Here is a 10,529-nt window from a genome sequence, read left to right on the forward strand (position 1 = left end):
AGCTAGTTTCTGACTCCCCGGGCTGGAGGAGATTGTTTCCCACTTAACCCCCTGTTGTCTCACACCTGCCCAGGGCAAGTTTTTTTGTTTTCCCATGCCATCCTCTGTTTGTTTTTAACTCTGGGGAATTAACCCACTGGTTAGTGAAAGATCAGGAACTATTCCCTTCCTAAAGCTGTGTTCAGATGGCATCTGTGGTCAGACCAGGTTGCTCAAGGCTTTCTCCATTTGGGTCTTGCAAATGCCTAAGGCAGAGACTCTACAACCTCTCTGGGCAACCTGTGCTTGACTGTCCTCAATATGGAAGATCCTCATTGCAAGTCTGGCCTTCTCTCTCTTCAATTTATGGTGTTTATCTCTCATGCACCCACCATGTACCACAGAGAATAGTCTGGCTTCCATTTTCCATGTTTTAAAACCAGAGAGCTATTATTCATCTGACCTCTTGTGTATCTGTATTGGGTTTGTGTGGAAAGTTTTTGCTAGCGGGGAGGGTTACAGGGGTGGCATCTGTCAGAAGATGCCAGAAGCTCCCTCTGTGCCCAATAGAGCCCATGCGAGCCGTCTCCAAGACAGACGTGCCGCTGGCCAAGGCTGAGTGCATAGGTGACAGTGGCAGCGCCTCTGGGGTAATGTATTTTAGAATGGGAAACACTGCTGCATGACAGCAGCCAGAGAGAGGAGTGAGAATATGTGAGAGGAAACAACCCTGCAGGCACCAAGGTCAGTGAAGGAGGAGGGGGAGGAGGTGCTCCAGGCCCTGGAGCAGACATTCCCCTGCAGCCCGTGGTGAAGACCATGGTGAGGCAGGCTGTCCCCCTGCAGCCCATGAAGGACCCCATGCTGGAGTGGGTGGATCTTCCCAAAGAAGGCTGTGATCCCGTGGAGGGCCTGTGCTGGAGCAGGCTCCTGGCAGGACCTATGTCCCCATGGAGAGAGGAGCCCACGCTGGAGCATGTTTGCTGGCAGGACTTGTGACCCTGTGGGGTCACTGCTGGAGCAGTTCATGAAGAACTGCAAGCCTGTGAGAAGGACCCATGTTAGAGAAGTGCGTGGAGGACTGTCTCCTGTGGGAGGAACCCCCATGCTGGCGCAGGGGAAGAGTGTGAGGAGTCCTCCCCCTGAGGAGGAAGGAGCAGCAGAGACACTGTGTGATGAACTGACCTCAACCGCCATTCCCCGTCCCCCTGTGCCGCTCGGGGGGAGGAGGTAGAGAAATTGGGAATGAAGCTGAGCCCTGGAAGAAGGGAGGGGTGAGGGGAAGGTGTTATTAAGATTTGTTTTTATTTTCTCATTACCCTACTCTGACTTTTGATTGGCAATAAATGAAATTAATTTTCTTGAATCTGTTTTGCCTGTGACAGTAATTGCTGAGTGATCCCCCTGTCCTTATCTCAACCCCAAGCCTTTCATCGTGTTTTTTTACCCCTGTCCAGTTGAGGAGGGGAGTGATAGAGCAGCTTTGGTGGGTACCTGGCATCCAGCCAAGGTCAACCCACCACAGTATCACTGAGCTATAGATTTCATTCAGCTGCTCCTGTGGTACACAACTCTTTTTTCAAGGTCCCTTTTGCTGGCATTTCTAACCAGGTTACTTATTTGATCTCAGTACCCTTCTCTCTTGCTGCCTTCACACTTCTTATGTTACCTCATATATGGTCAGTCTGAACCAGTCATTTCCTCCCCTGCCCTCCGACTAGTTTCCTTCCCCATGCTTGCCTTCATCTCACTCTCCCTGAATCTGATCCCCATTTCTTTGTGCTTGTGAGTCTCAGTTTCTCTATGACCTGCTCCCCACCTCCCTTCTCTACCTGCGTCTCAGGGCAGATGTCTGCACCCATGTGGTTCTGCTCTCCATTCTTCCCTCTGCCTTCCTCAGCCTCGACTCCCAGCCTGACTCGTCCTACTGGCTCTAGTCCTGTTCACCTCTTCTCTTGTTCTCTCTCCCTCCTCCTCTGGAGCTGGTCTCAGACTTGTTCCCTCTGCATTCAGACTGGAAGAGCTTGGCCTCTCCTTGCCTGGGCTCAGCAGCAGGATGCTTCTGCTGCAGATTCAAGTCTAACCACCAACCCCAGCATTTGGCTTGTGACTCATGAGTCCCACCTTTGAGACCTGCAGATTCACAGACTCAGGGTAGATAGGATTCTATGGTTCCAGTCTGTGTAACGTTGGGTTACCCTTCACCAGGGCCTGAGCAAAGCTGCCTGCCAGAAAGGACACTACTACTTATTCTGTTTTCAGCCTGGATACCCCCCTCCTGTGCAGTGTTTTTGTACTATACAAAAGCTACATGCTTTAGTTCCAAAAGTCCCTACTTATCAGTGGTCTGCTCCTCATCGCTATCTGCATTCTAGCTTGGACAACCGTGTCAGCTGATTTTCCTAACAAAGTCACAATACCTTTCCCTTCATCTCCATTTATGTATAGTATGAGTCCTCTTCTTAAAATTTAGTAATTTGTAAACTAAAAGCTTTGGCAAGATGACTTCACTTCATTGCCTTCTTCCTAAGCAAAATTATCCCTGAAACTCACCTGTAAAATCATCTGAGGCACTGTGTCTGCTGCTAAAACTATAATAATTTTTCTTATTTTCTAATTTTAAATTTGCACCTCTCACATCCATTTATACTCCCAGTGAGTTACTGTGTTATCCTTAAATTATAGGGAGGACCAGGCTGATCTCTATATGCTGGGCTGGTGCCCTATATGCTGTGGAAGGGCAATCATAGCAATCATTATGTATGGAGGATATTAGGCACTCAAATAGGAGGCATTCATTATTGTTGAGCTCAGATTCATACTTGCATTCCCTGTGACAGTGACAGGAACAACATTTTTTTATTTTGTGATATCATTAGTTAAATATTATTTCTAATTCTTTTTTTTTTTTTTCTTCCTTTGGTGGTGGTAATTTCCATCTACCATGGGATTCCTCATTCTCAGCTCCATGTAATACATTGCCATTTTCACGTTTTGGCCTGCAGAGCAGAGACATTGGGCTTTCCTGCTGCTCTAATTAAGCCAAGGCTGTGGAGGCCAGGGGCATTGACGAGGGGTTCCTGGGGAGGCAGCTGTGGGGTGCAGTGCTCCAGCTGTCCTGCTGCGATCCCCAGCTTCAGGGCCAGGCAGCTTGCCCAACCAGCATCACCCGTGAAACCCAGCAGACACCGGGTAAGGCAAGGAGGAAAAGATGCACTAAAATTGTGTTACAACAGCTTTACTGCATGCAGCTGTCATACCGCTGCTGGGTTTAACTGCAGGCCTGTCCCGTCTCTTCTGCAGTAAGAACCGAGCTTGCTAGAGGAGTGCTTTCTGCCTAAGGGAGAGCATGCGACCAGTGCTGAGAATTTCTGTTTTTCTGTTGACAGGTAATGAGGGGATGCGGGATGGATCCCTGAAAAGTTGTGCCTTTGTGTTCATGATGGGGAGTGAGTTATTATCATCCAAACAACGCTCCAGTTTGATGCACTGGTTTTCAATGAAGAGAGACGGAGTTTTCCCAGTTGCTTGCTCATGGGCTGCTACTGTTCCTGCCTTAGGCGGCAGCTGCCTCTCCAGCCCACTGCTGTGGTGTCTCCCCCAGGAGGGCTAACTGCCACCTTGGGGGGGCACATCTCCCCAGAACCCCCACCTCCCTTTTCCTTGTCAAAACATCAGCTCTCGTCCCCCCCATGGGAGGTGAACAGCTTGGCAGCAAGGCAAAAAAACTCAGAAACAAACTCTAGGGGAAGGGTTTCATAAACGTTGTGTTAATTCTTTACAAAACGGCATGAGGCTGTAATCAGGCGTAATGAGAGGAGGTACACTTCCAGCATGCTGCTAATTAGGTACTAAAAACCTGAGCACAGTTGTTAGCACCTCTCTCCCCAGTGATAATTCAAAATGTGGTATTCCTCCCCTGACAAATCCCCCTTGACCAATCAGTAAAGTGACGTTTGCTTATAAACACCTAAAGTTATGGCAAAACCCATTCACTTTAAGCTGTTACACGTCTAAGAGCAGTCTGGCAAAGTCAAGGGGACTCATTCCAATTACACTGAAACATGAAAAAATATTGCTGTTTTTTATAAACAGTTACTGAAAATTGCACTTGTTATTTCCCCACAGCCGATGGCAGTAGCGCCGCTTCCTCGCTTGGCCGGGCTCCAGCCCCAGCCTGTGCTGCGTGCCTGCCGTGGCTTGTTTGGGAAATCAGCTCCCAAGCTGTAATTTATCCCTCCAGCTGGTGCCTGTGCAGCATTACTGTAGGGATGTGCTAATTACCTGGTATTAATTCAAGCAGAGACAAGCACACCACACTTTCTAATTTATAGGTAGGATGAAGATGTTGGACATTGGTCCTACCTTTAACAGAGATTTGCTTTGCTTTGGTGGTTATTACGCTGGGAAAAACTGATGCAAACAGCTTGCAGGAGCTTTTGATATTTGGATTTTATTTCCTTTCTATCCCAGCTGAGAACAAATACACAAATGTTGGAAACTTCCTCTGAGTCAGAAAGCTTCAACACGCCAATTTTTAGATTTTAAAATTTCCTGTGAAGTAGATGTTATTTGGGGATTCATGTTTATACTTTATAGAATCATTTAGGTTGGAAAAGACATTTAAGATCGTCAAGTCCAACCATTAACCCAGCACTTCCAAGTCCACCACTGAACCATGTCCCTAAGCACCACGTCTACACGTCTTTTAAATACCTCCCTGGACAGTGACTCAGCCACTTCCCTGGGCAGCCTCTTCCAGTGCTTGACAACCCTTTTGGTGAAGACATTTTTCCTAATAGCCAATCTAAACCTCCCATGGCGCAAGTTAAGGCCACTTCCTCTCATCCTACCACTTGTTACTAGGGAGAAGAGACCAACACCCACCTCCCTACAGCCTCCTTTCAGGCAGTTGTAGAGAGCGATAAGGTCTCCCCTTGGCCTCCTCTTCCCTGGGCTAAAGAACACCATCTCCCTCAGCTGCTCTTCCTGAGACTTGCTCTCCAGACCCTTTGCCAGCTTCATTGCTCTTCTCTGGACATACTCCAACAACTCAGTGTCCTTCTTCTACTAGTTATTTATTTTAAAGTTTTCATAATTTTCATTTTCCTTGAGATATTGGGGAGCGAAAACCATTTCTAAGAGCTGAAGATGGAAAAAACAGCTCCCTGCCATGTGTCCATGACTTTGCCCCAAATCCCAGGAATGTCTCCTTCACTCATTGCCCTCCCAAGCTCTTCAAATAGTTCAGTCCTTTATAAGAGCACTGCCCCTGTACAGAGGGGACTATGCATTTTTTTAGGCTGAATCTCATTTTACTTCCATCCTAGTTCATATTTTCCATTAAAAAATAATTCTTCCTCCAATAGCTCTGTCAAAACACGCGTCAGCGCTCATTTTTGCTGATTATTTATAGTCCTTCATTACGTTCACGCTGGGTTTTTTCTGAGAAGCTTCCATTAGGGGCCTCAGCACAGGGAGGATGGTCAGAGGTGGGGCAGGGTTAAATAATGGCAGGATGTTTTGATTCCAGGTATGATATGAAAATATTAGCCCTGGTATCAGTGCTAGGGCCTTAGTTCTCATCAATCGACCTTGCAGTGCTCTGCCGGTGTGGAGCTCTCTTAGAAACATCCTAAACTAGGGCATACTCATGGTTTAAGCAAATATCCCAGGATTCTACAGCTGGCTTGACCTCTGAGCCCCTGCTGTGGACAACATGGTTAAAATTAAGGTCAGCATCCAAGTGCGACACCTTGGCTGAGACCAGCCCACTTGCTTTAGGGTAGTCCAAGGCTGCGCTACGGTGCTGCAGCTACGCACAAAGCTGAAAGCCAGCTTCAATTCCCACCCAGCTGTGCTGGGCAGCAATCCGAAGCAGCCAAGTCTGGCCAGCGTTTGCATTTCTTTAGGTGCTCCCCTAACCCCCTAAATCGTACTTCTGCTTTGAGGCTAGATGCATGTATTAAAGTCCCACAAATATTACAGCTGTCATCAAAGGCAGAAAGACCTGAGTAGGCAGAGCTGATGATAAACCCATGGAAAGGATTTTACAGTTGTGTCCATGAATATCTTTCCACTTAATATGAATTATTCACCCACTCTGCCACAGTTTGCTTGTCTGGAGTAGGCAGTGACTTGGACTTTCAGTCATAAACCTTCACTTGCCATGTCTGAGGATCCCTCCCAGCATGGTTTACACCAGCTGGCTGGGTGATGGGCTTGGGTCGGCCCATCAAGTACGTCTGGCTAAGTCAAGGGAAATACAAGTGGTCTGTGGGCTCATTGCCATCGGTGGGGAGGAGGGGGGACTCAGCACAGCAGAGACTGAAGACCAGGGCTCTTCATCACTCCCAAGCAGCTGAGGATTGTGTTCTGTTGTTAGCAAAACAGACTGCCCCCCTCTTCTTTAACTCTGAAAAATATAACCTGTTCTTCTGGCAAATACTTCTAGGAAAGCAGTGACTGCAGGGAAGTACCAGGGAGAGAAGTTCTCCAGGCAACCATACGGCAGATGCGCTAGTAGACAGGCACGTTAGCACCATGATGGCTCAGGTCTGTGTGGTTAACCCATCTCTTAATTGATTGATGTTTTACAAATTACCAAACTATCAAGATGGATGATTCTATTATTAAAGGTAGAAATACCAGAAAAAAAAGCAAGAAAAGGCCTCTAGGCTGCAATGAGCAGGAGGTATATAAGTAGCTGCGATGAGCTGTGGGTATACAGCTGCCAGCTGTGTTTTCCCATAGCAGTTAGAGCCTCTGGGAGAATGTCGTGGTTCAGCCTCAGTCAGCAACTAAACACCACGCAGCTGCTCGCTGACTCCCCCCACCCCTGCGGGATGGGGAGAGAATTGGAAGAGCAAAAGCACAAAAAAACTTGTGGGTTGAGATAAGAACAGTTTATTAATTAAAATAATAATAATTAAGATGATGATGATAATAATAACAATAATGATTATATAATAAAATGAAAAAGAAGAAAAAAAAAAGGAAAAAAACAGAAGCACAAACAATACAACCGCTCACCACCCGCCGACCGACGCTGCCCATACCCGAGCCCCGATTGCTGCCTCCCTCCCCTGGCCAGCTCCTCCCAGTTAACATACTGGGCATGACGTTACATGATATGGAATATGCCTTTGGCCAGGTTGGATCAGCTCTCTTAGCTGTGCCCCCTCCCCTCCCGGCTTCTTGTGCACCCGGCAGAGCATGGGAGGCTGGAAAAGTCCTTGAGTAGTACAAGCACTACCCAGCAACAGCCCAAACATCTGTGTGTGTTATCAACATTATTTTCATACTAAGTCCAAAGCACAGCACTAGGCCAGCTGCAGTGATGAAAATTAACTCTATCTCAGCTAAAACCATGACAGAGAATCAGGTTGTATTGAAAATGCTAAAAACTGCTTTCAATCAGTCTTGACAGTGAGACTGAAACTTGAGCAGAGATGTGCTCAATCTGGAATGAAATGAAAAGTCCTTAGGGGCTGGGGTGAAGAGGGCTTCCACCTCAAAGAGCTTCTGCCCTGTGTCCCAGAAGCTTGACAGAGTTTTTTGCAGGGAACAGTGATAGTCAACCACTGCATCCCTTACAGATTTATTTCTGTCCAGGTCTATTATGTATAAACTATACAAAGAGATGATGAACAGGACCCCTGTCCCTCTGGGTGAGCGGAGAACACTGGTTGGTTATGAGAAGATTTCCCCTTTCTCCATTTCCACCTGTGTGCTGCCTTATTTGTTGTACCATGCCCCTGTTCAGCAGGAGGAACGCTCAGGCTACATGCTCAGCCAGCCTCCCATTCCCTGGCCAGTGCCTCAGTGCAAGCATGGAGACGTGTGGACACGTGCATCACCTTTCAGGTTAGAGACAGAAGCCTTGAAAAGAGATGGCAGGTTTGGGTCACTTGCTCGCTGAAGCATTTTTGCTGGCATGCTCCATGCAGGTCCCTGCTCAGAGGGCATGACTCTGGGTTTGCGTGTCTTTTCCCTGCTCTGTCTATGCCACCCCACCATGGACTATCTTATTCCCTTGGGGGAAGAGAGATAGGAGGGTACAGGCGCTGGAAGTGTGCATTGCAAATGCCTTTGTCACTTACCAGACCTTTCTGTGAATTATTCCTGCTTCACAAGAGACATGCTTATTTCAGGTATATTATGTGAGAGAAGTGTGAGACCATATTTGGAGTACTGTGTCCAGTTTTGGGGCCCTCAGTTTAAGAAGGATGTGGAACACCTTGAGCAACTCCAGCAGAGAGCTACCAAGATGATCAGGGGGCCTGGAGCATCTCCCTTATGAGGAAAGGCTGAGAGACTTGGGTTTGTTCAGCCTGGAGAAGAGAAGACTGAGGAGGGATTTCATCAATACCTATAAATATCTGAAGGGTGGGTGTCAGGATGATGGGACTGGACTCTTTTCAATAGTGCCCAACGACAGGACGAGGGTCAATGGGCACAAGCTGGAACACAGGAAGTTCCACTTGGATATGAGAAAAAACTTCTTTCCTGTGAGGGTGCCAGAGCAGTGGCACAGGCTGCCCAGGGAGGCTGTGGAGTCTCCTTCCCTGGAGACATTCAAAACCCATCTGGACAGAGTCCTGTGCCCCCTGCTCTGGGTGTCCCTGCTCAAGCAGGGGGTTGGACAAAATGATCTCCAGAGGTCCCTTCCAACCCCTACCGTTCTGGGATTCTGTGATTCTGTGAAGTAATTAAAGAATGAGAGGCATCCAGACATGGCGGTGTGACAATGAGTGCCTGCAGGGGAGAGCAGGAGGTGCTGCCTGGAGCTGTGGGAGCTCGGAGGACCTTGACACGGGGCAGACAGGGCTGGCTGCAGGTGGGCACCTATTAGGCATCTCCCTATGGCTCTGCAGAGCCCCAGCTGCTGCCCTGGGCCCACAGCTGGGTAGCCAACCTCTCATCTAGACAAGGGTATTCACATCCCCTGGCAGATAGGGCAGAGGTAACATTCCCTTCCAGAGGGTCAGCTAGGATCTCCCCAAAGAGGCAGCCAGACCCAGCTTGTGTTAGCTAAAGCAGCATGTTTATTTTAAGGCACAGACAAGAAAAAGATACAACAAGACCTACAGGAAGGTTTTGGAAACCATTTTTTTAAATCTAAGTCTGTAGGAGGCGAAGATATTACATTACGCATAGGGCTGTTTAGTTTAGTAGGTCAGACTGAGCACAAATGTAATTTCATTCCTCCCTCTTCTGCCTGCTGTCTTCAGATATAGGCCAACTTCCCTTTAGATACAGTCGAAGAGTAAAAGATCTGATTTCCAAAGGTCCAACCTACCTGTACTGCCTGCTGCCTTCAGCAAAGATCAGGAACTCCTGCTGTGCATGAAGAATCAGAGCCCTAGTACATGGCACACACAGCCTTTTCTCTGTAGGTCTGCAAGGGCCTGAAATCAGTTGTCATGCGAGATCCCTACAGAGCAAAGGGTTCATCCAATTCAATGACTGGTTCGGGGTTGTCTTTTGTTGTCCTGCTCTTCCGCTGGTTGGGCTGAGCTGGCGTGTGTGAAGGGTGGAGGAGTGCTCACCCATACACGGCTGCTTGGAAGGGGTGTGGAGGGAAGGAGAAGCTCTGCTGGCATGAGTGCTACGTGAGCTGGTCGCTGCAAGCTAACCATAGACCACTCTGGGTTTTTTTGGTGGGTATCGCAGAATAACTTGGAAAAAAAAGCACACAAACACTAGGTTCTGTCCGCTCAGTCCAGGTACCATCTGGGCGTTCCCTGAGTCACACTGCTAGTGTCTCCTCCAAGAAAGGCTCTTACTGGGAAGCTGGAGAGGTGCTGGGGGGTTTTCTGCTTGGGAAAAACAGCAACTGGAAAGAGGGAAGAGGAGGAGCACCTTAAAATGAGTCAACGTGAGTGAAATATCTCACTACAGTTCAACTGGAGGAGCAGCACAGCAGTGAGAAGACAGAACATCATTATGCTACCTCTCTACAGCCTACTTCAGCGTCCCTCACCCCTCTGGGAGAATGACTTCAGTGGGACCGCCTCAGAGAACTGGGCATTTGCTTCTTAAAATGTACAGATAAACATGACGTTTTTATGAAACCCTCTGGCATTACCATCTCTACGTGGGGAGTACAAGACAGCACAAGAGTGGGCCAATAACTTGCTATACAAATTTGCTGGAGGGCCCAGCAATGTGCCAGAGGGGTGAAAAACATTTATGCCCTGTCCTTCTAGGATGGTGGGAGCACTGGCAAGCCAGAGCCGCTGCCAGCTCTCTGCCAGCATGAAGCCTCTTACTGCAAGGCTCCTGCTAAGAAGGAGTCCCTGCTCCTCTCTGCCAGAAGAGCAGGATGCTCCTGTCTGCCTCCCTTTCCTCCCATCATCTCACATGGGATCCTGACCTGGCTGCTGGGATAGCATTAGTGCAACTATAAATACTGTAGCAATATTATTTATTTAAATTAACCTGTTTTCTGATTAAAGTAATTAAGCCAGCAGTCACACATTTCATAGAAAGGGCCTTCAACATATTTTTTCCATGGCTAACGCTGTTGGCTGAGTCACAGGAACCTG

The sequence above is a fragment of the Phalacrocorax carbo genome, chromosome 1, assembly GCF_963921805.1.
Source record: "Phalacrocorax carbo chromosome 1, bPhaCar2.1, whole genome shotgun sequence".
Taxonomy (NCBI): Eukaryota; Metazoa; Chordata; class Aves; order Suliformes; family Phalacrocoracidae; genus Phalacrocorax; species Phalacrocorax carbo.